Source organism: Anser brachyrhynchus (genome assembly GCF_964034855.1).
Source record: "Anser brachyrhynchus genome assembly, chromosome: 1".
NCBI classification, from domain to species: Eukaryota; Metazoa; Chordata; class Aves; order Anseriformes; family Anatidae; genus Anser; species Anser brachyrhynchus.
This window is the reverse complement of record NC_137694.1, coordinates 39079732-39087147: the sequence shown is the minus strand read 5'-3', so window position 1 is coordinate 39087147 and position 7416 is coordinate 39079732.

Below are 7416 nucleotides of genomic sequence, written 5' to 3'. Positions count from 1 at the left end.
AACTAGCACAGAAATCCTGCCAGTGAGATTCACCCAGGGTGGCCAAGGCAAGCAGCAGGCTTGCAACTGGAGGCATGGCTGGTCACGCTATGACAGAAATATAAAATATGCCTGCCTTTAGATCCACCAGTGCTTGCAAGCATCAGGGCTCTGAGGCACCAGCAGCCCAGGGCCCAGGACCCCATATCACCCCTGGGGCTGTCAGACCCTGCCCCAGCAAGGCTGCAGCAGAGCCTGGCTCCAGCTCTCCCCAGCCCAACCCAGTCGCAGGCTCCATGAATCTGGGCCTACCTATGGGCCTGCATCCCATGTAAAGATGGGATTTTAGCAGATTTCCTTGAGTGGAGACCTTTACCCATGCCTGATACTGCCCAGACTGGGTTCAGGTACAACTCACCTGCAGCAAGTTTCTGTCCCATCACACCCAACTTTCCCTCTATCACTAAGGCCAAGATGTGAGAGCTGTTTTCAGACATTTATGCCCCCCAGGAAGCTGTCTATCTACCAGGCAGTTCTGGCACTTGCTGCTGAACCTCAGAAACTGTGCCAGAAGAATTCAAACTTTGTTGGATCAGAGAAAAAGCATGACTCCGTAACCCAGCTCTACTCTCCTGGAAGGAGAAATTCTGGCTCCTGCTTCCTCCTTTTCCCCAGACTATTTTTTTTTTTTTCTGTGCATGTCCTACCCATAATTTGAAATCCTGGGAACTGAGCCTGAATCATACAGATCATGGGATGGTAGCTTGGATTATTACTACTGAAAAATTTTGGAGTAGAAGGGCAAAACAAAGAAAGAATTAATCTTCCTCATCCTCCTCCTTCCTACGAGAAGGAAAGCTCTCCTCTTTGAACACAAGACCATACCGCCTGCCACAGAGAGGGTCTCAGAGCTGTGGATGCTTAATGGGTGGACATGAAGGGGAAATTACAGCTCACATTTGCTCCTAGAATTAGCTAGTTTCAGTCTGCTGTAAACTGAGTGCTACTGCTATGGATTTGAGAGAGACATCAACACAAAGTTGGCACAACTGATTCAAGCCAGTGTGCTGGCTTGAAAAACAATCTTGTCCCATATGCTACTTTGGGGGAAACGTATGAAAGTAAGGTGTTAAGACACCTAAGTTTTTATTGTCTACAGCCCTTTTTGGATACAGTCCATAAAATATCCTCTTGCATCAAAATAGAGATATGTTAGACTCTTTCTGGTTGAAACTATGCTGCCATTAAAATCAACAGAAAAAAATTAATTGTCTTCAGTCATGAAGTTTGACACAAGAGTTTCACTTAGTGAAACTAAAGTGAATAGCTCTCAGCCTCTATTTATTTAGGCAACTTATTCAAGCAATTGTCTTTGTCTCCTAATGCTCTAAGGAATAAAACTGAAGTACAATGATTATATGCTACCATGACTGTTTAAATGGGATTGAATTGATGAAGTCATTCAGGATATTATCAACTTGTTGATACAGTGAGTTTGCCTCTAAAATGTGCCAATTGCCTTTGATGTTACAGAACTGCTTTACTTGTAAAGTTCTGTATTCTCCTGAAGTTTTCTCCAACAATTTTTCAACAGAAACAGCAAAATATAAGCATAAAACAAAGAGGAATCTGTAAGAATGGGATTCATCTGGCCATGTGCAGAACTATACAGAGTAGAAATTCATGTCTGAACTACCTGTTTGACTGCCCTTTAATCTTCTTTGATTATAATCAAAGAAGGAAAATAAACAAATCCAGGATTTGAGACATCTCATTCTCAAGTAGATGTCCAAAGAGGTTAGATGAGTCACTTGCATTGCAGATGTGTAACATTGGAGTGAATGAATCCCACCCAACAAGATTGAACTCATTAAAAATAATAGAAGCAGTCAGTGGTCAGTCAGGGAAGTGTATTAATATAATATTCCATGAGGGTGCAATGACTATTCATTGATTCACTGACCTTTCTGCTCAGTCATATTCCAGCCTCTAGGAAATTAATCCTGTTTACTCTCTGGGCTGGTAGGATGAGATTCATCTTCTGTGCAGGAATGTCCTTCTCAGAGCCACAAGTCTATAGCAGAGATCCCAGCACCACTCCTTCATGGAGTCCTCTTGGTTTTCTTATCAGAGAACATGCTGTATTAGCAATTGACTTTAAGTAACAATGGGCCGTTTTTCTAAACCCACAAGCACTTTTTAATCATGTTGTCTGGAATCACTAAAATAGATTTTGACAATGAAACATGGAACAATAAAATCATTAGGGTTTTCATTTGTGGGGCATAAGAGAGTGATCTTTTCTTTTTCTTTTTCTTTTTCTTTTTCTTTTTCTTTTTCTTTTTCTTTTTCTTTTTCTTTTTCTTTTTCTTTTTCTTTTTCTTTTTCTTTTTCTTTTTCTTTTTCTTTTTCTTTTTCTTTTTCTTTTTCTTTTTCTTTTTCTTTTTCTTTTTCTTTTTCTTTTTCTTTTTCTTTTTCTTTTTCTTTTTCTTTTTCTTTTTCTTTTTCTTTTTCTTTTTCTTTTTCTTCTTTTTCTTTTTTCAAAGACTTCAGCACTTTGGAAATTCAGCAAAGGGAAAAAAACATATTGTAATCTTAAATAGTATAAGAAAAGAATGGTAGGCAGAAAGACAATGCAACCCTATTTGTTTTTAAGGAAGCTGGATCCCAAATTAGAACCGTGTCTATTTAACACAAAATGGGGATTCAACATGTGAAGACCAAACAACTATTTAATGGCAAAGGATAAGACATTGCACCTGGGTCAAACTATATCCAAGTAATTATTTTTTACATAATTTAAGAGATTTTTAGGGGAATTTGTTGTTCTCAGAAGGGATTGTAATTGGGGAAAAAATACAGCATGAATAGAAAAAAGAAGTTATAGTTTATGGTAAAATGTGAGTCGGTAAAGCAATGTCAGGAATGCTATAAACAACGAAGGGAGTGTTAGTGAGTCCATTTCTGGAAACACAAAATGAAGAAAAAGAGGCAGATAAACAAAATAAATCTGATTTTGAAAAAGGATAGAAGAATGAAGCAAAACAGGGCAGGTTCACTTGAAACAAAGAAGAATAAAGATATTGAGATTATCAAGAACCAACGGTTTGTTGCACTTAACTCTGTGTTGAGGGAATTTGGCCCTGATCCACCTTTGTATCCTGGCTGTCACGTTGAAGGCGAGTTCAACCTGTTCTTCATGCAACATGAAATATTCCCCGTATTTGGCTGGCTGTCATAGCCCCTATGAAGCCCATGTCACCAGAGCAGAACTGGTAGTCAAAGGGTGGTGCAAGAGACAGCTGCATGGTCCCCAGGGATACCTGGACAATTAGCCCAAGGAGCAGAAACCATTGGCTTTGCCTCTGGAAAGGACAAGAGGGAACAGGAGATCTGGTCCAAGTATGTTCAGAAACATAATTAAATGAGGCAAAAGTTTTTTATTTTATTTTATTTTATTTTATTTTATTTTATTTTATTTTATTTTATTTTATTTTATTTTATTTTATTTTATTTTATTTTATTTTATTTTATTTTATTTTATTTTATTTTATTTTATTTTATTTTATTTTATTATTTTATTTTATTTTATTTTAAACTTAGACGGGGAATTATCAGTTTAAATTCTGAAATAGGATAGAAACCACAAAACTAAAAGCCAGTTCTTCTGCACTGCTCTAAGACCTGTCCTAACTGCTTAGCCAAAGGTTTTTCTGAGATGGGAGAACACAGCCTATCTAGGCTGATTTAGACTGGATTCAACCTTCCCCAGTTTAGAAGATATTTGACTTTGAGCTGTTTAGCTGGCCAGTTATAAAACAAATCCTTAATCCTTCTCTGGGGTCAGAACCAAAACCTACCCCTGTAAGAGTTCAGGCTGTGGAAGCCACCTGAACTCCACACCTCCAGAAGGGAACAGAGCTGTGTGATGTGGGAAGTGTTACATTAGGACATTATTCAGGGACTAAACAGAGACTTGGATATCATCTGTCTTTAACCATGGCAATTTGATTATTCTTGATAATTATACATCAAGAGAACTGGCAGGTTTTCTCCCTGCCACTGTCAATAGCAATACTCTCATCCTTTCACTGAAATACTCTCTTTTTGTGCAGTGGTTTGGATTAAATTGCTTTTTGTTCTGTTCAATTCTTTCTTTTTTGAACTGAAAGCTGACCCTTGGTGTATTTTGCAAAATGCTGAGCCTGCTCAGGTTTCTTGGGGAGGCAGAGGGGTGATGTCATTCACCACTTGATAGGATTGAATCCTTTATCTATCTGAACTTGGACACTGGGGAGGAATGGGAAAATCATGCCTATCCCTTTCTTTCTCAAATCCACTTACAAATTCTTTCTCCTTGTAGAGAATAACAAGTCTCCACAGCAATATCTCCTTACCACTAGATTTTATAAACTTTGCTGAAGCAGTCCAGAATTCTTTAAAAGACAGAAACAAGGGAAGTGGAAAAGGGATGAAAGAATAAAAGGCAAGAGAGGTCCTTGGGCCGTAAGAGAGATAAGAGATATCTAATAATCTTCCGTCTCGGTCTGTAAGGAGATCAAATTCAGCGAGTATAATTCATCAGAGTATCTTCAGTTACTTCACCTACATTAACCTGTGCAAATTTTGAAAAGACAGTTAGGCCCATTTCTTTCATGAGTATCAAACTAAGCTGTGGTAATGAACTTGCACACACAAGGCCATGTGAGAAAAGCAAGCACCGAATACAGACGAACCAAAGTGCTCTCTCAGACAGCTTCATAAAGCAGTCTCAAGGCGTTTTAGCATACCAGTTACACACTGAAAAGTCTGTGATCTTGCTAATGTAAAGGGGTTAATTAGTAGAGTGGATTCCAGGGATTGTATTAAAAGGCCCAAAGTGTCAGTAGTTTCACATCTGGTATTAAATGAATGTAATGTGTTTCTAAGCTGTTTCAAACTGTGCTTTTGTGGTGCTTGGTATCTAAAAGATTTGTCAGATCAGCCAAACCCAAGTTGATATATGAATACTGACTATTTTGTTGCTATATTGCATTTTCTTGATAAAGTTTCTGCTGAACATATTACTTCACTGTAATACAAATGTTTCCTAAACTCCATTTCATTACATTCATGAATTAAAGCAGCAGCTGCATTCTGAACCATTAAACCTATCATTACTCAATGTGACATTAATTTCGTTATTATTACAGTTAATTCAGACCAGGAAAGATCTTCTGTAGATTTGATTCTACTTGGGATGAGAAAAGAATTGACTGCACTTACCATTGTCTCCATAAAAAATTAAATTAAAATAAAATAACATGTTTTTGAATGTCTTGTTTTTAATTCAAAAATGTTTGTCAAGCATATTTTTAACTAAGTCTTAGTATCTGTATCATTGATTAGTAGCATATTAAGGGTAACAAATACTAGGAAGTGGAGCCATGGAAATGAATGTTGACCGGTCATCAGGACTTCCATTACTTATTTCTGTTCCCTGATTGGAGTAGTGTCTACTACTGTGAATACTATTGAGATCTTCTGGCATAGGCTTAAAATAGACTCTTTAAAAAAAAGCAGTGACTGAGGAGCGTGATTAATGAAGAGAATGAATATAGTAATGATGTGAATGGGGATGGGAATTAATATACCAAAGAAATATACTGGCATGACATTACAGCAAAGGAAGTGAATTACAACCGCTTCTCCCATTGCAGTAGCAAAGAAATTGGGATCTCACTACCTTGATACCTAGGCTATTGCAGTTACATGTATATCTGAAGACAAGGAATCAGAGGGGGTGGGCAGTAAAGATCATGTGGTAACAAGGCTCAGAACATCAGAAAAGAGAGTGAATGAGAATGACATACCCAATTGCAACTGGGAGAGGAATTTAGGGAGCGAGAATATGAACGACGTGAATTAGTAAGCAATCAGAGCAACAAGACAATGTTTACACCCAGCCTGACGGGGAGCACGATGGACCACTGGAGCCTCTTGCAAACTGATCAAGACTGGACTGTTTGTCAGCACAAGTGAGAAACTACAGAATGCTGAACACAACAGAGTGTGCAGAACAGAGAAGGTAACGGGGGCTTGTTTTGTAGTGGTTAGATTCCAAATATGTCCTCTGCTCCAAGAGACATTCCAGATTCTGAAGGAGTTTGTCACATTAAGTACAGGAAATTGTCTGTCAAATATGGTTTTAGGTACTGTGATCATGGTACAAAGGATCCAGATGTATTATCTCTGACACACTTAATACCATGACATAAATGATTACGATGAATTACCTTCTCCCCGTGATTTAATATTCTGCTCTCATTCTACACATGGACTCCTATGGTTACCTGGAGGACTTTTGGCTATCACCTTCTATTGTATTACTATCTCCCAGTCTTTCAGTCAGTGGAAAAAATGTTTTGAATTAATAGAATAAAGAAGCCATTCTGGAATACAACACATTTAAGTTGTTTAGACATAATTTTTTAAATACATAGGCAAAGAAATGTACAAACCTTTCTGAGAAAAAAAAAAAAAAGTGCTATGCATGCAGAAAATTGTGGACAAAGACTTCAAGAGTAGTTTTTCAGAGCTGAAATTGGCTCTTTTTTCAAATATTCTCAAAAAACTATTATTTATTTATTTATTTTGGATGGCAGCAACCATAAGTTCATGTTAATAATGCCAGTTGATTTTAATAATGCCTGTCTCTAACTGCAAAACTGCAATAACCACAATAATGCTATGTAAAAGGAACAACTGCCATGGATTTCATGCTGGTGTGGAGAATTCTGTGAGCAGGTGGAGTGGGTTTTATATCTTCCAAGAGGGACACTTGATGTATTTCTCGTCATATGGCAGCCATTCCTAAAGTTTGCAGCTATAGGTGGAATAGGTGGTATAAAAATTCTGTGCTCGCAAACCCATGGTTTGAATTTATGCATACTGTCTGACAGCTGTCACTTTCAGTTTTACCGGAATAGAAATTTATTAGAGAGACTGGTACTATGCAGTCAGAAACTAAAAATAAGGACAAAGAGATGAAACCAGAAATGAATACTGACACTTATTCAAGAATTGCAAGTGACCAGACTGAATAGAGAATATTTCACAGAGGAATGCAGTTTATGTAAAACTACATATTGTGCACTGTTACATCACAGACATGCTTATGTCTCCAAATACAGAAAATACAGAATTTCCCTGGTCTGTTTTGGACTTCAATGTACCAATTTATCAAATTAAGATTGGATAAATTAAGTGAGATTCAGTCACTTAATGTAACATTTAGTGCCTTTTGGACTGCTAAAGTATTCTGCCTGGGTTCCAGCTGCTGCACGATGAGGTCCTTTGTCTCCCTGTGTTCATTTGTGTGTCCTGCACAGATTTCTTCCTCACCTTAGCAGTGCTGAAATAAGACAACTTAATTTTAGGCATCTGATTCACTCTTTT